This window comes from Vipera ursinii (assembly GCF_947247035.1).
Source record: "Vipera ursinii genome assembly, chromosome: 3".
NCBI classification, from domain to species: Eukaryota; Metazoa; Chordata; class Lepidosauria; order Squamata; family Viperidae; genus Vipera; species Vipera ursinii.
Window position 1 is genome coordinate 87,754,626 of NC_139516.1, and position 23,008 is coordinate 87,777,633.

Below are 23,008 nucleotides of genomic sequence, written 5' to 3' on the forward strand. Positions count from 1 at the left end.
GGGAGGGCTGGAGGTGGACGGAGAGTCGGGGAGTGGGGACTGTGGCAGAAAGAGCGGACCTTGGAAATTCCAGGATGGAAATTCCCGAAAACGAGGAAGAAAAAAACCAAAAGCGGATCTCCCACCCCAGGAAGCCTAGCCCACGTTGGAATTACCTCTCCGGGGCTCCCCCCCCCCAGTTTCCTGCAGGGATTTTGGACGGCATGTGTCCCCCTAAGAAACTATACAGCGCTTGTTCGGGAGACTCTCCTATCTCTGGGTGCGCATTTGGGTGTGTGTTCGAAGGAGAAGGTGAAGCAGGAAAGAAAAAAAAACACGATCCACTCTTTAATTCGCATAAAAATGAGATATTAGGAACCCCCCCCCTCCCGCTTTCTGCCAAAGGAACTAATGGGGAAGAATCAGTTTATGGGGTCTAAGAACTGAAAAAGTGTCTGAAACACGGATCTACAATTCAAGCGGTACTTCAGTTGAGATCCTCTCTCAGCTGTAGCTGAAGTATCATTTGCCGACTGGGCATAAACAGTATTGGTCAGCTTTACAGGGCTTTTGCAGTAAGCATTTAGATCAGAGTTAGCATTTAGATTAGAGTTAGCAATACAATACAAATTGGTGGAGCAGTGGGCTAATGCCTCCTTAAGTAACACCAGCTGCCTGCAATTAGTGTAGGTTCGCATCCCACCAGGCTCAAGGTTGACTCAGCCTTCCATCCTTCCGAGGTAGGTAAAATGAGGACCCAGATTGTTGGGGGCAATAAGCTGACTTTGTAATAATGCCGCTTGGGGTGTGTGAAAGCCCTAATAAGCAGACATATACATAGAATGAAGGCTACTGCTAAGCTTGTAAGCTGCCCTGAGTCTTCTGAGAAGGGCGGGATATAAATGGAATAAAAATAAAAATAAAAAAAAAGATCCTGTGAGAGGTAATACTATGTGTGTAGCAATGCCTGAAGCTTCCAGAAAGGAAACGCTGTGGAGTTTTTCAAATAATCTTCATCAAGTCCACTATCTAAGGATGGGTCTCTGTTTAAATAAATAAATAAATAAAACCTTTATTGTCAAAGTACAACATGTGTACATTGAGATTAGCTGAGCCTTCCCCCCCCCCCGTGCTCTCTCCCCCCAACACACAGTGACAACAAACCCACCATCCCACCACACCATGTGAACCAACTACACCACACACCGGCCTCCCAAGTCAATTCTGCATAAGATTATGTCCCATTTAAAAGCCTAACAGCCAGTCTTTTGGAGAAGGTAAGATGATGTCATTTGTAGAATCGTACACCTAATACCTTGGGCAAATGGCAAAAGATCATGGCATCTAAAGTCCCAAGCATCTACTGTTAGAAGGCACTGCTGCTGAGTCATGGATGATAACTAGTTTGGACAGACTCTGCTCTGTTGAGTTAATCCCCACCCACCCAAAAGGCTGTAGATCAAGGGATCTTCAAACCTGGCCCTTTTATGACTTGTGGTCTTCAACTCCCAGAATTCCTCAGCCAGTGTGCCTGGCTGAGGAATTGTGGGAGTTGAAGTCCACAAGTCATAAAAGGGCCAAGTTTGAAGACCCCTGGGTATAGATGGATGCCACTATAAATGAATATATTGGAAGAAGACTGCAGACCTGTAATTGGACCCAAGCTCACAACTAGGAGGATCCTCTGAAAATAAAATATAAGAGATTTATTTCATCTTCAAAGGAATTGTTTTTTCTTTTTTTTTGTGCATTTAAGGAATTTCCACATTGCTACTGTTTTTACTTTCCATTTCTACAAAGTGGTTCAATTTGATAATATCCTGTCCTCTGTTCATCTCACAAACTCCTGGAGAAAAAAAATGAGCAAAGAATGGCTGCATCTTAAACAGTTTAAAGTCTTACCTGACTACTAAGTACTTGTTAACTATTAATTACTAAGTTTCTGTTAACTATCAGAAACAGGGTGGAAATTAAATCTTTCTTTTCAAAACTACCAGTTGTCAGTGAACACTTAAAACAATGTCACATTAAAATGTATCCAGTTTTTGCTTTCTTGTTCTTCCTTGAGCTGCTGTTTTATAATTTACTTATTAATTTAAATGAAGTTACTATGGCAGAGATTTTGTAATATTTACAGTAATGTTTTGTATTGATCATTTTATAGTGATATATTTATTATTAAACCAGTTGTTAAGTATAATATATAAGGTCATTTTTCCCCCTTCATTTCCTATGAATTTTCTTCTTTAAGTTTAACAATTGTTTTATTAATCTTGTATAGCTTTTTGAAATCTAGTTAGGTGTTTTTGTTATTTTTTCTTGTAATTTGTAAGTGAAGTTTGAAAAGAATAATTTTAAAGATATATCTCTGAGCTTTTCCTAGCTACAAAAATTCATCAAAGGGATTGTAAGAAAAGCCATACCAGGACGGTTGGAAGATAAGCTCTGTCAGGTGCAAACAATCAGATCCACACAAGAGTTCAAATACTTGTTTTATTGCTCAGGCCTATGCACAGAAAAGGGACGCGGTGGCTCAGTGGGTTAGGACGCTGAGCTTGTCAATCGGAAGGTCGGCAGTTTGGCGGGTCAAATCCCGAGTGCCGCGTAACAGAGTGAGCGCCTGTTACTCGTCCCAGCTTCTGCCAACCTAGCAGTTCGAAAGCACATAAAAAAAAATGCAAGTAGATAAATAGGGACCACTACGGTGGGAAGGTAACAGCGTTCCGTGCGCCTTTGGCGTCTAGTCATGCCGGCCACATGACCATGGAGATGTCCTCGGACAAGCGCTGGCTCTTCGGCTTTGAAACGGAGATGAGCACCGGCCCCTAGAGTCGGAAACGACTAGCACGCATGTGTGGGGGAAACTTTACCTTTACCTTTTATGCACAGAAATCTTCTCAGACTGACAATATGTACCTGCGTGAGACTAGATAAGATTCAACAGCATTCAAGGAGGGATCAGATTTCACTCTCTTGTGCTCACATATGGATTCCAGACTAATTCCCTGTTTAACTCCTCTCTCAAGCTTGGCCAGTCTCTCTCCCACATTAGCAGGTCTATTAATTTGTTGTTCTACAATGAATAGCCAGCTGTGTATATTCATGTCAGAAGCACTGACAAAGCTAACTTAGGTTGAAAGGATTTGCTGCTAACAACACCATTGTCCATGAGACGCCTGATTGCCAAAAGTAACACAATCTTTTGGGATGCTCTTTCATATCCCTCAATAGCCAGCTGCCCCAGAGAAACTCCAAATACAGCCAGTCCTTATCTTACAATACAGTAATTGAGCCCAGAATTATGGTTATAAGGCATTGTGGTCATATGTTAAGGCAGCCAACGTTTTGGAGCATTCATTAAGCGAGTGCTGCAGTCATTAAAAAAACTTTGCAGTTGTTAAGCAAAACAATCTCCTCCAGTGAGATTTTTTTTTTGGCCAGAAACTGGAAGTAACCACTGGAAGAAGAAAACTTACAATCATGTGACCTCAGGATGCTGCAAACCTCCACAAGAGTGATCCAGTTGCCAAGCAGCAAAAATGTGATCACATGACTGTGGTGTGTATGCGTGTGGGTGGGTGGGGCATCATAACTTTGAAAATATATTTATTAACTGCATGAACAATCTGAAAGTGAAGAGTTGCCAACTAAAGCTACTCTTTACTATTTCATCTTGGCAAGCAATTTCTATAGTTTCATTTTCCTGATATTTTCATAACTGGATGACTGTCCACTACTTCCAAAAGATCTAGAGAAATGACTAACAAGTGTGGGAAGCCTTGCTTAATTCTAGGAAATAAAGTTATTTTAACTCAGTTAAAACAAAGTAAAACAAAAGATTACCTTCTTCCATCCAAATATGTAATGAAATTTGCAAGAAAATACCATAAGAGGGAAACTGAAAATAAGCAAGGTATTTTTCACCAGAACCCACATAAAACTTTGTTACATGCCCATAGTCTACAGCAGGGGTGTCAAACTGCCGGCCCGTGGGCTGGATGCATCATAGCGAAACTGCCCCTACCCCATTGCCAGCAATGGGAAAAAAAGTCGCAATACATCATGACACGTCACGTGACTTGCAAGTTTGGACACGCCTGGTCTACAGCAATTGCTCCTATGTTGTCTCAAGGCTAAGGCTTTTACCAACAATCACTAGGCATTCTAGGATTTGAAGTCCACCATATTTGGCAGGTATCAAGTTAGTTAAAGTTATTCTTCGGTTGTAGCTGATCAAAGAAAAAAGATCTACTTTTATCTCAGCTTGACTGAATGTGGGAATGAATATTCAGACCAGGGAAAGGAACATCTGTTTTTCTCTTTTTCCAGCAAGCTTTGAAGAGTCCCTGTGCAACCTTGCCAGTCCATGACACTCTTCAATTTGTGTGTTGAGCAATTTTTCACTCCAGATGAAAACATGACCCACAACTGTCAGGGCCTATGACGCTCTTTTTTCACTTTCTTTTCCCAGCTTTCTCATTATGATGCCTGATGAAGAGTTCAAGGAAACCCCAAAGCTGTAACTCTTTCAGAACAGGACTCAAGCTTTGTTAACAACTGGATAGAAAATGGGCTGTAAACATAAATTGCCTCTTGGCAACAAAAGCGGGAGAGAAAATTAACAGCGAATGAAGGAAATGAGTATTGTGCAGAGAGCTGGCAATTCTGGCTGGTTATTCTAATGTCTATAAAGTTCTGCAATGCCTTTTTGTTAAAATTGCTATTTATTTTACTTAATTTGTGATATAACTTTGAAAAACCTCATGCCAGCCATCCTTAAAGCACACTTCTCAAGTCTATGTTTAAAGGGCTACAAAAGAAGATGAAATTTCTCCTTGGTAGTAGAGCTTATTTAGTGATTCGCTCTCACTTGTCAATCAACACACCATTTAAAAGCAGGCCTTTTTTCTCTCATAGAACACTCAGAACGGTGTTCTGGCACCTTTTTTTTTTTGCAAAAAAAGAGCTCTCTCTATTGGCTTTCGAAAGCCTATTGCAGGAGTAGGCAAACTTGGCTCTTTTTTATGACTCGTGGACTTCAACTCCCAGAAATCCTGAGCCAGCCATGCTGAGGGGAAAGGGAGAGGTTTCCAAGCTGAGCCATGCTGGCTCAGGAATTCTGTGAGTTGAAGTCCTTGAGTCATAAAAGAGCCAAGGTTGCCTACCCTGCACTAGAGGAGGACATTAAAATTATTTACAAGGTTACTTCTTTAGGAACTAAACTTTTAGAATCTAAAACAGCTAATTCAAAAAAGCCAACAGGAAAGAACCTCACATTCTTCATCTGCTTCTGTCTTTTGGAAGGTAAAATTAGATAACAAAATAATCTATTTCCTATGTTAACATCTCTGCAATGAAATCAATAAAGGTAACAGGAAAGAAATGAGAAACATTTTTCTCAATGTAATATGTCTAATTTAGTTGATGCTAGAAAAAAATAGTATCTTTTGAAAATACTCTTGAAAGCTATTTTGAATCTATAACCATCTATTATAACTAAACCACTTTAAATTAAACAATTCTTAAGAATGAAATATTCTTAATTTGGACTTTACTTTTACTGTTTGGACTGTTGTGTGTTTTGAAAAATAGATTATTTAGAATCTAGTTATGTTGCACTTCAGTCTTTAAATAATTAACCTACTACATACATAACAATATATGATGTTTTCCATGGTGAGCTTAACATCAATAACAACATTTATTAGAAAGGCTAACATAATTTCTGGTGGTATTATCTGTACATTAAAATTTTGTTTAGTCACAATCTTTCACTTTTCACATTCTGGACAAGCAGTGGTCATGTATCCTAGCAAAAGATGTTACATATGTGCATAAGCATAGTCAGTAGCATATGTCTTTTTAAAAATATCAAACATGCAAAGAAACAAAAATAAGTCCAAAATATCTGTATTACATCCAGAAATGCCAACTTTTACAACCAATATTTCTCATCCATAACTATGGCACCTAAGGATACCTGCATACATGCAAATGCTTCTCTGGGATCAGTAACGCAGCAGGGATTGCTTTTTCCTTCCAGTAACAGATTGCTGGGAAATACCAAAAATGGCCTTGAGAATACCCATGTTTGTTACAAATTTTTCTGCATGTGGTTGGAAAGAGGCCTAGAAATGCCAGCACAAATGCATCACACTTGCTGAACGTGTACACGCAACTAATTACAATCTTCAATTATATGTGATATATCTAAAATGAGATGGGCTGTCTCAACTGCAACTTGCAAACCGTTCCGTTTTGTGGCAAAACAATCCAGGACAAGCTGATCAGCAGAGCTTAGAGAAGACTCATTAACACAATTTTTGGGAAGGAAAGAAACAGAAGGACAGTTTAAAATCTTCCAGTTGATGTTATGTTATGTAACATCTTCTGGGATTTGAAGTCCACGAGTCATTAAAGAGCCAAGGTTGCCTACGCCTGGACTATTGGCTTTCAAAAGCCAATAGGAATTGCTGCTGAGTGCACCAAAAGACCCGGCCAGCAAATGTTGCACAGGCAAGTTGTCTGCAATGAAGGCAGGAACTTTGCACCTCTCCCTGCTGCCCAACTACATCATCTCAACTAGGTAAGTAAGATATTATTTGCAAATAGGATGGCAATAAACAATTTAGGCTGCATTTACATCAGGGCTTTTCAACCTTTTCAGAAATTGTACCACTTTTAGGACATAACAATATTCAAGCACCATCAGTGCTTAACAAGGTGTCAAAAACTTGATGATTTAAAAAAGGGGGGGTATTTTGGGTTTCATTGTTAGATTCATCTATTGTTATAGAAATGGCTAGTTTATAATATTATAGGAAAGCAAAAAGTTGAGGTTCAATGTTAATGCTTCCTTCTACTCCTGTAACACAGGAAGTCAGAAGTCAGTGCCTTTTCTTTTTCCCTTCTCCCCCTCACTTTTCCCTTTTTCTCTCACCCTTCACTCGCAAAAGCCCCCCCACTCACTCACACTTTGCTCACAAAAGCATCCAGTCGCTCTTGTTAACTCCTCCATCTCTTTCAAAGGCACCTCGTTCAGTCTCTCCCCCACTCACTCCATCTCTTTCAAAGGCCTCTTGCTCGCTCACTCACTTACTGCCCCGTCGCTTCCAAATGCCATTTGCTCATTCACTCACTCACTTACTGCCCCGTCGCTTCCAAACGCTATTTGCTCATTCACTCACTCACTTACTGCCCCATCGTTTCCAAACGCCACTTGCTTGCTCACTCACTTACTTCATTTGGAAGTGATGGGGCAGTAAGTGAACGAATGCCGGTGCCGGAGGCCATCAGCTGTTTGGTGCCAGAGACCATTGCCACGAGGAACACAGCTCTGGGTCGGGGTTTGGAGCAGCTCTGGGTGGGGGCTCAGCACGGGCCGCGGTGTGGCAATTGCAGGGAGGGGAATCCCCATGGCGGCTGTGGGGAAGGGAATCCTTGCGGCATGTGGCTCCGAGCCGCAGGGGCGGGGGTGCAAAGGATGGGCAGCGACACCATAGCAAGACACCGGCATCGCTCCCAGTGACAGCACCTCTGAGTTCTGGCACCTTTTTTTTTTTTTTTTAGAAAAAAAGCATAGTTTAAAATTATAGCAACAGAGGGTTGATATTGGTTAAGGTGTTTCCAGATGTGGAATCATATCACCACTAAACAAGAAGTAATTATCTTCTATATATAGTCCTTGACTTACGACCACACTAGTTTCCATTGCTAATTAAGCAAGGTGGCTGATAAGTAAGTTGCACCTGATCTTATGATATTTTTGATGAAGTTGTTAAGTGAATCAGGCAATTGTTAAGTGAAACCAGCTTTCCTCATTGATTTTGCTTGTTGGAAGCCAGAATGCCATAAATGGTAATCACATGACGCCAGGAGACTGCAACTGTGATAAATATATGTTGATTGGCAAGCAGCTGAATCACATTCATGTGACTGTGGGGATGCTACAACCATTGAAAGTACGAGGATTGCTTGCAAGTAACTTTTTTCAGTGCCGTTGTAACAATATTTAAGACGAGAACTATTTGCGTGTTCTACTTCTTTTTCTGGGTAAGCAAAAGGACAGAAATATTTAAAACCTACACCTGGTTTACATGTAACTTTTAATTTTAAGGCATGGTGATTGAACAATACTATACAAGCTTTGTCCGGCAGCACTGTAGGTGAAAGCGTTAAATTCAACCAGTCTACATATTCAGTAGCTGTTCTGTTCTGTAGTAAGGCTGTGCAGCTCCATCGTAAAAGGTGGCTTAAAGGGTGTGGGAATTCATCAGAATTTTTTAACATCAAAGCCTCCAAAGCAGCTTTGCATAGACAGGTATGTGGAGATCAGCACCAGTAGCTTCTGAGTCTGGAAAGGGGCTGCTTTAATGTGTCAAAATGTTGACCTGAGTGGTTACTTGGACTTGAATCTTGCTTATTCTTGTATCACCATCCCTTATCCTATTTTATCAGAGATTAGCTCGTATGTCTGGGTTGGGTTGCTAAGGGCACCAGAAATGATCCACAAAAAAACTGGACAAGTAGCAAAATGCTAATCAGTTCTCTGCATTCCTTTTCTCCCATTTTTCCAGCTGAGATCTTAATAGCTCTTAGCTAACCAACAAATACAAACAGACACACATTTACAGTGATGATGTATGCTTAAAAATAATGTAGAAGAGGTTTTCTTTAATAAATAGACTCCTTAAAGCATCCATGTTTATAGTCAATACACAGACACACACACACACACACATTCTTGCCCTTAAAGACTCCTTAAAGCATCCATGTTTATAGTCAAGATATATATATTTTCCCTCCCCGATACAGCTGACAAAGTGAGAAAGAGCCTGTGGCCTAGAGGTTAAAACAACTGCCTAATGTGCAATCAGCCCAGGTTCAAATCTCAGAAGGGTGTGGCTGACTGATGAGAACAAATAAGTTTGAAATAGCTATATCAGTCTCCCTTTAATTCTTTGTTAGCAATCCAAAAAAATTACACGTGTGTGTGTGTGTGTGTGTGTGTGTGTGTGTATGTATATATGGGGATGTGTTTTGAGTGGATGGGCTGGTCTCACCAGTTCAGGTCTAAGGCTGGCAGCTGAGACCAGCCCATCCACTCAAAACACATCCCCACCCAATCAGAACACAGCCCCCATTCAAAACACACTCCCACCCAATCAGAACACAGCTAAGCCCCCACCTAATCAGAGCACACCTCCACCCCATCAGAACACAGCCAAGCCTCCACCCACAGAACACACCCCCTCTGGCAGTTTAAAAAAGAGGAAAAAACAGCCACTATCACACACTTCTCCCAGAAGAACGAAGCTGAAGTCATCAGCCTGAGGATGGCGGATGAGATTTTGTCGAAACGTTACCCTGATACCTCCAATTCTACATGGGAAAAAACCTGAATGACCAAAGATCTATATCTATATCTATATCTATATCTATATCTATATCTATATCTATATCTATATCTATATCTATATCTATATCTATATCTATATCTATATCTATATCTATCTATCTATCTATCTATCTATCTATCTATCTATCTATCTATCTATCTATCTATCTAGAGAGAGGATGTCTCCGTGGTCATGTGGCCGGCATGTCTAGACGCCAAAGGCGCACAGAACGCTGTTACCTTCCCACCGTAGTGTTCCCTATTTTTCTACTTGCATTTTTACATGCTTTCGGACTGCTAGGTTGGCAGAAGCTGGGACGAGTAACAGGCACTCACTCTGTTACGCGGCACTCGGGATTCGACCCACCAAAGTGCCAACCTTCTGAGCCACTGCGCCCCACATGTATGTATATATGTATATGTATATGTATATGTATATGTATATGTATATGTATATGTATATATTTGTTTTCTGAGGTTTTCGCGGGTGCCTGTATGTGGATCCTTGGTTTTTCGGGTTTTTCCCCGCGTAGAATTAAAGGTGTAGGCGCAACGTTTCGATGGAATCCCATCCATCATCATCAGGCTTCTGTTTCCTTCTTCTGGGAGAAGCATGTGGCTGTTTGTTCCTCTTTTTTAAGCTGCCCTGCCCTTTTTTAAACTGTGGCAGTTTAAAAAAGAGGAACAAACAGCCACATGCTTCTCCCAGAAGAAGGAAACAGAAGCCTGATGATGATGGATGGGATTCCATCGAAACGTTGCGCCTACACCTTTAATTCTACGCGGGGAAAAACCCGAAAAACCAAGGATCCACATATGTATATCTATATCTATATCTATATCTATATCTATATCTATATCTATATCTATATCTATATCTATATCTATATCTATATCTATATCTATATCTATATCTATATCTATATCTATATCTATATCTATATCTATATCTATCTATCTATCTATCTATCTAATGTTAAATGTTTGTTAAGCATTCAGAATACACTTGCTTAGTCCCAGACACGGGACAAATCTTATTTCCTGTTTCAGCCTAGCCCAAGGCCATCTACAGGCAGTAGCCACAGCAGTGGCAGCTCATATTTGTGTAAATTTTTTGGCTTGCTAACAAAGAATAAAGGGAGACCTATATGATCATTTCAAACTTATTTGTTTGCATCAGTCAGCCATACCCTTCTGAGATTCACACACACACACACACACACACACACACTCTTGCCCAGAAGTCAAATCTGAATCAATATTCATCCAAACATATCTTAAGGCACTTATAGCCCCAGTGTTTATACCATAAGTGCTTCTTAGGATTATATACTTGTTGTTTGTGTGTGCACTGAGAGCTTATGCATCAGAGACAAATTCCTTATGTGTCCAATCACACTTGGCCAATAAAGAATTCCATTCCATTCCATTTATTTTCTCAGTTCTATAATAACAGTTTAAAGATGATCCATGATTGTTTTCCATGCAGCTTCCCTGCAATGCTTGGATTACAGAGCAAAAATTATTGCTCCGAGAACAAGTCTTGTACCCCCTCATTACATGCAAAAGGCAAATTAAATAAATCATTTTAAATCTTCCCAACCCCGACACTCAAACTTTGTGTAAAATTATACATAATTCCAAGGGGTTCCTATGAGGACATGCCAATAGGAGAGGCAGAAGTTCCTGTAAACAGAAGAATGTTATTATCATGCATGATAAGTCTTCCTTGCAAGAACATAAAACACAAATATAATAGAGTTTCTCTCGTGCAAAAGCCCCTCGGTCTTTGTGCCAAATCATTCTCCTTCCTTCAGTAGCAGCAACAGTGACCACAAATGCCCTGGCAAAAGGTATTGGCGTTCTTCTCTTGAACTTGATCCAGAACAATGTTCTTTTCCTTAAAAGCAAGAACACAAACACAAGATGAGGAAAGAAACCCTAACCCAGTCTATTGTAGCATAAAGGTAACCAACAAATGTGATCTCCCCAGCCCAGCACCTTCAGTTCTAAACACGTACAACTCTTATGCGCTCCTTCTAAAAATTCCCATTTTATACATGCAGATGAAGCATTTTAAATTAAACAGTGTACGATTTATCAGACTAAGTCTGTAAGCCTCTATTTCCATAGAGCAATGTTTCCCAATCTTGGTAACTTTAAGACCTTGAAGTCAGCCTGACTAGCTGAGGAAATCTGGGAGTTAACGTTTTAGCAGAAGCTAAAACCTATTGGAACATAATCAAATCATGGATAGAAAAGACGATTCAACAACGTATAGAATTAAGACCAGAAATATTCCTGTTGGGTATTTTACCAGAGAAATATAGTAAAGAGAACACATATTTGATTATTCATATAACCACTGCAGCTAGGATTGTGTTTGCACAAAACTGGAAGGCACTGAAAGCTCCTCCAGAAGAAGAGGTGATCAGGAAAATAATGGAATGTACGGAAATGAATAGATTAACAATGATAATTAAAGATAAGACAGAGTCAGAATATTATGAAATTTGGGGAAAATTTTATGAGTGGGTGAAAAAGAGAATATGCTTAAAAGACAGCTAACACTGGAAGAACAATGAGGAGATAAGGATACTATCATACCTAATATAGACATTGAAAATCTAAGGAGAGGAGCTGCTCGGACACCACCCTTGAATTGTATCGGAAGAGGAATGGGAGGGAAGAAAGGACAGGAGAGAGGGAAGAGAGTAGAGGAGGGGTAAGGAAGTAGTAAAGTTGGAGGGAAAGAGGAGGACGAGAAGTGGGAAGAAATGGGAGGGGAGTGACGAGGGAAAGAGGAGAGGAAGAAAAGAAGAGGGAAGTAGGAAAGAAAGGAGAAAGGGAGAAAGAAAGTAGAGAAGACATGCAATGTTGCGTGGTCGCACAGAGAGATGGACACTTGAGCTGGGTAGTAACTTCTTTATTGGATCAGGAATGAAGCTGGGACGAAGGGGTTACCTGGCGTCTCTTTATACCTGCCCAGGTGAATCGCGACCAATAGATTCAAACCTGGGCTTCCCGCCAGTGCAGGTGGCCAATGGATTTAAACCCTGGCTTCCTGCCAGAGCTGACCATGCCCTGGGGCTATCAACGACTTGCTCTATTCAGGCTTTCCCGCCAAAAGCGGTTATAGCCTGGAGCTGTCCAGCCCCCTGCTGTGCTGACATTTCCGTGTATGCTTTAAGGCAGACATGGCAAACACAAGGCCCGGGGGCCAGATCCGGCCCGCAAAGTGGTTTCAAGCGGCCCGTGAAGCCATCCTGGAAACAGTGAGGGAACAGCCCCCACTGCCTTGGCCCTGGCCCTGAGACCCTCCTCCTGTCAGAGACCCTCAGATCTGTCCCACTCCTGCCCAGGCCCCCATAGGCACCCTTGATGAAAATGATGTAGAGCTGGCCATGCCCACCCAGTAGGCCATATGCACTCTAGCCACGCCCACCCAGTAGGCCACGCCCACCCTGGCCATACCCACCCGGCCCCCTGAGGGCAACCGCAATGCTGATGCGGCCCTCCATGAAATTGAGTTTGACACCCCTGCTTTAAGGGCATACACTACAAGAGGGAAGAGAGAGAAGGAGGGTGGATACAGTGAAAGGGGAAATGGACGAGCAGCACCCAAACTTACGTGTATGTGTTTATGTATGGCGATATATTTGTTGACTTCTTTGTGGAAGAAATGGGAAAATAAAATTGAATATATATATATATATATATATATATATATATATATATATATATATATATATATATATATATTTAAAAACAAAAAAAGTTCACACATCTCAAAGTTGCCAAGGTTGAGAAACACTGCCATCGTATTTACTGCTGAATCGATGCGCAAATGATCTGCACATTTGAAAAACAGCAATCTGTTTGGCATTTAATCGGTAAATCCACAAGTTCAAATGATATAGTAAGTAGGCTGTTCATAATTTAGTTTGCCTGTTATTATGTCTCTGATAACTTGTAGGCTGAAGGAAATCTCTCTCCTTTTCATTTTTTTTAATTAATAGCTGGATTTAATTGTGAAATAAAGGACCCTTTCCATCCGCTTATTCTGAAAATGTGTTAATTCAGGGTTCTTTCACTATCTCCTTGAATTGATACCAGGATGCCCAGGATGCAGAAGTTAAAAACATTTTATTTCTTTTTCTTTTAGATGTGTTTAATTTGGCAGTGAATTCAATCCACAGTAAGTACAGTACTGTATTTCCCTCATTACACCTACAGATAGATCTCCAGATAGTCCTCAGCTTATGGCCATAACTGAACCTGGAATTATAAAATCATTGCAGACATACATTGAGGCATCATGTAACTGGATTTGAAGTTAAAACTGTTTTTCCCCCCACAATGGTCATTAGGCCAAATGCCACAGATGCTAAGCAAATCCATTTTCCCTTTTTTTTTTGCCAGAAATCAGAAGTAAATATCAGAAACTGGCAAAAAAGTAGCAAATTGCAGTCATGTGACTGTGGGTTACTATAAACAGCTGTAAAGAAGTGTACACATACATAACACTCATTTAAATATGCTGTATACAACATATGTATAGACCTACACCCTTACATATAAATATTGATCACTGTCCATCTTGAATACATAGCAGAAAGAGGAAGCTTGAGAGTTCACAAGGCTGATACTGTATGGAACAAAACTGTGACTGAATCTAGATGTTGTGCTTCGGATACCGCAAAGCCTCCTCCCAGAAGGTAAGAAGGAAAACAGGTCATGAACTGGATCTGTAGTGTCCCACACAATACTGCAGACCCTGCTCAAGCAACGCTTAGGTGCTATGTCCTGGATGGAAGGGAGGGAATTGCCAATAATTTTTTCTGCCATCCTCACCACTCTCTGCACTGCCTTCCTGTCTGAAGCAGTGGTGCTTCCAAACCAGTCTGTAATGCCATATGACAGGATGCTCTCGATCGTCCCTCTGTAGGAAGTGGTAAGGACAGGGGAAGGAAGATGAGCTTTTCTCATGCGACGCAGAAAGTGCAGGCGCTGTTGTGCTTACTTTATCAGTGTCTCACTGTTGAGCAACCAAGAAAGCTTACTCGTTAATTGCACACCTGGAAATTTGATATGAATGAATGAGCCTTTATTGTCAAAGTACAACCATGTATACATTGAGATTGGCTGAGCCTCCCTTCGTGCCCCCACCCCCAACTTACAGTGACACAAACCCTCCATCTTATTACACCATGTGAGCTAATTGCACAACACACCGGTCTCGCAAGTCAATCATGCATAAAGTTTATAAAATTATATCCTGTTCAAAAGCCTAACAGCCCATGGATAAAAGCTTCAGCCTGTTGGTACGGATGGCTATACTCCTATATCTCCTACCCGATGGCAGTCGAGTAAAGAGATACCGTCCAGGGTGTGAGTCATCCCTGAGAATTTTCCTCACTCTTCCAAGGCAACGAGCCCTGGCGATGTCATCCCATTGTGTCAGGGGACAGCCCACAATGTCTTATGCTGTGCTCACCACCTTCTGTAATGCTTTCCTATCCGCAGCTTCTCAGACCAGCATACTGGAAACCATCCCCACTGGTGAATCATTATTACACAGAGTGTGGCTGTGCCTGCCTTTTCTGAAATCGACAATGATCTCTTTGGTTTTACCAGTGTTTAAAACCAGGCTGTTTTTCTTACACCAGTTCACCAAACCCTCAACCTCCTTGTGATAAGTACCCACATTGTCACCTTGAATAAGACCCACTACTGTTGTATCATCCACATACTTCACAATATGGTTGGTGGCAAACCTAGCACAACACACATGGATCAACAGGGTGAACAGCAGCAGATTTAGGACGCAGCCCTGAGGAGAACCTGTGCTCAAGAAAATGGTGTTAGAAATATTTGTCCCAGCTTGCACATACTGGAGCCTGTTAGTGAGAAAAATAATGGAAAGAACAACGGAGAACATTTTCAGTGATTCTTGATCATAAGATGACACAAAAAAGTGATGTTCAGAGAAAGTAGGTCACAGGCTGGGAGTGTGGCAGGCATCCCCTTCTCCTATTTTTACCCACAACAACCTTATGATACATGTAAGGCTAAAACGTATGACTAGCTCAAAGTTGCCCATTAAACCAAGTGTGGTGTGTGAACCTAGCCAATTGTGGTTTATTCATGAGAGGCCCTTGGTATTCTCTGAACTTGGTTGTTTTCTTGCAGATGTTTCATTACCCAAGCGAGGCAATATGAATAATGAAACGTCTGCAACAAAACAACCAAGCTCAGAGAATACCAAGGACTCCTCATTTCAACCCTGAGGTACAAATATCCTCCTTTATTGATGGCTTATTCAACATGTCCTATTTAAAGCAAACCATGGCTTACTTGGTTCACACAATCATGATGCCAGTGATATCACTTGCTGAGGAGAAGTAGCAGGTGCTACTTGCAGGTTATTAGAGGCCTCTTGTTCAGAGTACAAGGAAAAAGTGGGCTAGAATGAGGGTTTGGTGAGTTACTGAAATGACTGATCCCGTTAAGCTGCTTACAATGGAATTTGAATTTAAAAAGTCCAATTGTTGCAAATAAGCTGAACTTTGGCTACACACTTTTTTTTGCTTTTAATAAGATGAAACATTATCTAGCAAAATATAAGCCACCAGAAACAATGTTGTTATGATTGGCACCAATAACATGCTGTGGAAATCCCATGTTTAAAAGGGCTGCATTTTTTTTAACAATGCTGTCTCTAATCCTGGATTTTATATCCTGTTTTTGAGACAGCTCGGCCAACCTAAATCCTGTTTCAAGTAAAAGGCTATTTTAAAGGAAAAATCATTAGTTTAGATTCTCTGTCTCCATTGCCTCTTGGCTACAAGGAGTCTCATCTTTCATGGAGAAGTTGCCTGCTACCATTTTCTTCGTCAAGGCACCTCTGATTTTCTTAGATAGTGTATAGAAGTTGAAGAAAAAACTTTCTAGAGAGGTCCAGAAATATAAACTAGTGGCTGGAATGGCATAATGTACTCAGCTAAAAGGGATTGGCTAAATGTCTGTGGAGATTCTCAGTCATCCAGGACAGGTCACTCTTGTCCCAAAGGTGCTTTTTCAAAAGGCAACTGGACATTGTTTTTCCTTGAAGGTATTTTGCTTCTCATTCAAGGAGCTTCTTCAATTTACTGAAGAAGCTACTTGGATGAGGAATGAAACATCTTCAAGGAAAAATCCAGTTGCCTTTTGGAAAAAGTACCTTTGGGACAATGGATTGTCTAGTTTGGTCTATAGTTTTAGGCAATAGGATTTACAGAGTGATTCAGGAACTAGGAACAACTATTCCATCCTCCCAGGTCTTCCTACTCCTCCTTCAATTCCCCTGTGTAGTAGTATGAGCAGTAATTTTCTCAAAATCGAATTCTTCATTTGGGGATCCCAGGATTTCAACCATTCCTCCTTTTTAAAAAACTTTATCAAGGGTTTAAATGTGATATAGGAGATTTTGATGTTCAAGCTAAAAGCCCTTGACCCCAATACATCTTCGCAAGGAAAACAAGGACTGGCTCAGCTACACTTACAACAGTTTGTGTAGCGACCGTTCCAAGTTACAATGGCTCTGAAAATAATGACCATTTTTCACACTTATGACCATTGCGGCATCCCAAAAATTCAGACACTTGGAAAGGGGCTCATATTTATGACGGTTGCAGTGTCCCAGGGTCCTGTGATCACCTTTTGCGAACTTCTGACAAATAAAATCAATGGGGAAGCCAGATTCACTTAACAGCCATGTTCCTAACTTAACAACTGCAGGGATCCACTTAACAGTTGTGTCAAAAAAAGGTTGTAAAATGGGGCAAAACTCGCTTAACTGTCTTGCTTATCAACAGAAATTTTGGGCTCAATTGTGGCCGTTGCCAAGCATCCAAATTTTGATCACGTGGGCAGGGCTTTTTTTCTCATAGAACGCTCAGAATGGAGTTCCGGCACCTTTTTTGGATGGAACCTTGTAGGGTAAGCAAGGCAAGTTGTATGACATGTGTGAGTTCCGGCACCTTTTTCTTTTACAAAAAAAGCACTGCACGTGGGGATGTTGCAACAGTCATAAGTGTGAAAAACGGTCATATCTCTTTTTTCATTGCCATTACAACTTTGAATAGTCACTAAATGAACTGTTGTAAGTCGAGAACTGCCTGTATTGAGAACACCACAGATGACCAGAAGAACAAATCGTTTAATACCTGGTTGAAATAAAACCAGATTGAAGCATTAATAAAGAATCTGCAGCTTAGATATCAAAGGTACATAATCCAAAAGACAAATTGCTGGTGCTTGGAGAACCAAAGACATTCAAAAAGAGAAGTCAAAGTGGTCAGACTTTGTCAGTGAGGACACCAGCGTAGATTTAAAGAAGTCTGAGAGAGAGAAATAGAAATGGTGCTCCCTGGAGCAAAAAGAGCTGGCAGCAACTCAATGCCTAAATAACTACAGAGGTTTTCTAGAGGATGGTAGCCCTAGAAAGCAACTGTCTGTCACACCTAAATGGGAAAGCCTGTTAACAGGAAAACTCAATTTGAACAAGGTGAAGTCAGTAGGGTGACAAGCAAAAGGAAGAGAAGTCTTTAAAATGGAATTTTCAATACTAAACCATATGCTTAGTTAAAAGGTGCTTCCTTTCCAACCGTTTTGCTTGAAACTGACACAGCTTTTTGCTTATCATTAGGAAGAATTCAGCTGCTGCTATTAGCAAGATGAATGGCATCCTTGTCATTGTTATGTTCCAATCTTTTTAAAGACAACCTTGTTTCTGGCTTCTTTTTTTTATTTTTAGCTTTTAATGCAGTTGCAGCATCACAATGTCCATGATAGAATGCCCACCCCATGAGGCTGCTGTTAATCCAGTGCTTTATTATTATTATTATTATTATTATTATTATTATTATTATTATTATTATTATTATTATTATTATTATTATTTTATAGATGAAGATTTTTTTAAAAAAAATATTATCTTGTTTGGGTTTGTGTAAAAATGCACAGAATATAGAACTGAAACACAGTTGTGCTCATCAATACTGTAATAAACTAAAATGAACAAATAGGAGGAAATGGCTCTAGTCATGAAGATGATATGGCTGAAAAATGGTCAACTTGGGTAAAGTTAGTGGCCAAGAATTAATTAATTTAGGAAAAGATTCATTGAAGGGCAAGATTAATATCCATGAAAAGAAAGAAATGTTCTTCTTTATTTTGTGCATTAGATTTATATACTCCTGTTTGTCTAGAAATGTAAGATTACGTATAAGAAATCATTTAGCGCAATTTTTAAGCACATGATGAAACCTTGGCTATATTGAATAATATTGATCTGTTCCTCTATTGCTGTCAGTAGACAGCAAGGTCATAAGCAGAAAGCAAACATACCTGAATGAACCAAGATTGTAAATCTGAGATTAAATAGTCATTCCAACATTAAAGAATATTTTTTATGCCTTTGCTCATATTAAAAATTCTATTATTCTTCATTTTCTAAGTTCTTCACATATAATTCATAAATACATTCACATCTTTTAACCATTTTATATTTTGCAGCACTATATTAACAAATTTTGGGACATTAAACCAAAATATGGCAGTAATGTAATGTAGTGGGTCCGACACAAGGAAGAGATGCCAGCCGGAGTACGTGTTCAGCTCTTTATTAGGGGGGGTAGCGTACTGGAGAATGAGGGTTACCTGGCCTCCTTAAATACCTAGCCAGGTGGGCGGCCAGCCAATGGGGTTGGCCCTAGGTTTCCCGCCGAAACTAGGTTTCCCGCCAAAACCATTCAGGCCAACGCCCCCTGGTGGCTGTTGCTATGCAGGTGCCTGCATACATAACAAGTAATGTGACAAACTTGTATCATATGAACAAGTGGCCCCTGGCTTATTTTAAACATTCAGATAACAACCAGTCCATTTGATATATTGCTTGCAGTTCAGTAAATATAAAAATAGTATTTTTTGTTGAATTAGTCTCATCTTAAGATTTTAAGAGACATGCTTAATACTTTTTAAAATATTTAAACAATGTGTTGTCTATGAAAGAAGAGTGCTTTTTATTTAATTACTAGTTTGATTGATAAAATGCATCAATCTTATTTTGTCTCACGTTTACAATAAAGATTAACTTGGCTATTTGGAAAGAAGCTAGGGCTTATCAAACTGTAAGAATACAATTCCATATATGCCATACATACTGTATCAGCGGTGATAATGAACTTGCAAATTATGGGGCCTAAATCATAATTAAATCTATGCTAAATGTCAAAATGTAGTTCTATTGATCCTACTGGATACTGTGAAAGCATATGTAATTTTTGTTAATCAGACTATTGGAGAGAATAACTGAGAAAATAAAAACCAGAGTTTTTAACAAGTGGTTTAATTCCATAACAATTTCAAGAGTCAATAAATACATTGAAACCTGAGAAAATGGCAAGTTGTCTCATTCCAAAATAAATGTACGTCAATCCAGTAGGAGATAGGCAGATGGTTACGATGTTTTTTGTGACATCTGTTTCTCAGTTACACTTTTCTCTGTACTTAGAGTCACTCTGTTCTATAGGGCCTGGGAACTCTAGTGACTGCCATTCCATGTTTAGCTCTGTTATTAGCATAGAACTGCAAAGTTAAGAAGTCAAATTCTCTGTTTGTAGATTGCAACCTTGAGTTTGCTATTCTTATTACAGGTACTTTGATTTATTTTAGAGTGACTGTGTAGCACTTTAATTGCAAAGGAAAAGTAAGCCCTCAAGTATGAGTGCTAATAGCCTGATAAGAAATATGGACAATCAAATCTTGTAGACAAGCCAAGAGAATTGTGACATGAACTGCTATCAGTGTGTTTCCCTTTCAAGTGGGATGTTGGCTGGGCATCAAAGATGACCGCCCTGGTATTCAGCTATACATATTTGAGGGAAAATGCTTGGCATGATTGCATCACCCTCTATCAGAAAGTCGGTATTCTTTGGAGATAAGACACAAATAGAAACAGATGTGATGTTAGAACTGTTCATATACATAAATTTGGGAGGAGTGTGTGTATGGAAAATGATTTTGAAGTTTCAAAATAGCAGATTCATATATTTCTTCTGAAGGATATGTGTTTCATTTGGAAATTCCTCCAAAGAATTGGTAATGCCATGATATGAGGCCAAGTTATTCTTTTGAGCAAAAGAACAATATACATGTTAACTTTTCAAAAGAAAAAACATTTGGGACTAAGCAAGTGTATTCTGAATGCTTAACAAACATTTAACATATACATATACATATACATATACATATACATATACATATACATACATACGTGTGTGTGTGTGTGTGTGTGTGTGTGTGTATGCCTTAAATCCAGGTTGCTTCTCTCCTTGATAAGTTTTCAACTATTGTTTCCTTCTGGTGAACAACTTGACCTCTTCTGCCTTGTGGCAGCCCCTCAGATAGTGAAACACTGCTATCATGTCTCCTCTATTTCTTTTTTTCTTTAGACTACCCAAATCCAAGTCCCGCAGCCGTTCTTCGTATGTTTTATCCTCCAGGCCTTTGATCATCTTAATTGCTCTTCTTTGATTTTTTTCTAAACTCTCAACATCTTTTATGTGATATGGTGACCAAAATTGGCTGCAGTATTCCAGGTGTGGTCTTACTAGGGCTTTGTAAAGTGGTACTAGTACATCACGTGATCTTGATTGTATACCTCTGTTTATACAACCCAGGATTGTATTAGCTTTTTGGGTTGCTGCTGCACACTGCTGGCTTATAGTCAAGTGATTGTCCACTAGGGCTCCAAAGTCCCTCTCACAGTTACTGTTTTTAAGCCAGGTCTTGCCCAATATGTATTTGTGCTTTTGGTTTTTCCTGCCTAAGAGTAGGACTTTGCTTTTCTCCACATTGAAACTCATTTTCTTGGATAGGGCCCATTGTTCGAGTTTGTCAAGATCTTTTTGGATCCTGAGTTTGTCTTCTGGGGTGTTGGCTATTCCTGACAGTTTGGTGTCATCTGCAAATTTGATGAGTTCCCCTTCAATTTCCTTGTCTAAGTCATTTATGAAGATGTTGAAGAGTACTGGGCCTAAGGTTGCCACCGGTCAGAGAATGTCGTCTGGTGGCCCCCAGGGGGAGGTCCTTCTCTGTGGGTGCGCCGGATTTGTGGAACCGTTTGCCGGTTGAGCTCCGGATGGTGCCCGACCTTCGCTCCTTCCGACGCGATCTGAAGACCTACTTGTTCGAACAAGCCGGCCTGGCCTGATGGGTGATGGGTTTGGATTTTAATATTGTTTTAGTGCATTTTAACTTATTGTTGTTAGTTCTGGGCACCTTGTTTAATCTTTTTTTAATATTTGTATTCTTGTATTTTTATATGTTTGCCCTGTTCACCGCCCTGAGTCCTTCGGGAGAAGGGCGGTATACAAATAAAATTATTATTATTATTATTATTATTATTATTATTATTATTATTATTATTATTATTATTATTATTATGACAGAAGCTTGTGGATCAGCCTCTTTAAAACCAGCTGTAGAATTTTTTCAGTTGTCAGTGTTAAACAGAACTGATCTGCAGTATATTATAGCTTCTATTTCTCTATGATAATATAGGAGGCTTTAGCAAAAGCTTCAGCTAATTCCTCACGATCATGAATGCAATTCACCCGGCCCTGGAGATGTAAACTTATTCAGACAGTTCTGCAATCACTGCTTTGCCACTGAAATGGGTAGATTCAAATAGGAATGGATTAATGATCAGCCCTTGTGACTTTCTGCATTTCTCTCTCATTTGACAGCACCTATATCCTTTTTTTTTAAGGGACGTGGTGGCTCAGTGGGTTAGGACGCTGAGCTTGTCGATCAGAAGGTCGGCAGTTTGGCAGGTCGAATCCCGACTGCCGCATAACAGAGTGAGCGCCTGTTACTCGTCCCAGCTTCTGCCAACCTAGCAGTTCGAAAGCACGTAAAAATGCAAGTAGAAAAATAGGGACCACTACGGTGGGAAGGTAACAGTGTTCCGTGCGCCTTTGGCATCTAGTCATACCTGCCACATGACCATGGAGACGTCCTCGGACAAGCGCTGGCTCTTTGGCTTTGAAATGGAGATGAGCACCGGCCCCTAGAGTTGGAAACGACTAGCACGCGTGTGCGGGGGAACCTTTACCTTTACCTTTTATATCCTTTTTTACATGAGGAATCACACCGTGAGATATTTAGAGATTGCTGGTACATTTCCCCCACCCACCCCCAAGCCAAACGTGTTTCGGTTTCCAGATACCTTTCTAAAATCCCCTGACTAACGCAGAATGTGAATAGCTGGTTATAATTCACAGGATGATGGATGATGTTTTGCTAAGGTTGGTGTTTGGACATAGCAGATCCTGAAAATAAAGCATTATTTGGGAGGAAAGATTCTTGACAAAACACATAGGCAGTTTCTGAAAATAAATATTATTATTTATAATATAATATAAATATAAATATAGTAATAATAATAATAATAATAAAGTTGGAAGGGACCTTGGAGGTCATCTAGTCCAACCTCCTGCTCAGGCAGGAAACTCTATACCATTTCAGACACATGGCTGTCCAGTCTCTTCTTGAAAACTTCCAGTGTTGGAGCATTCACCACTTCTG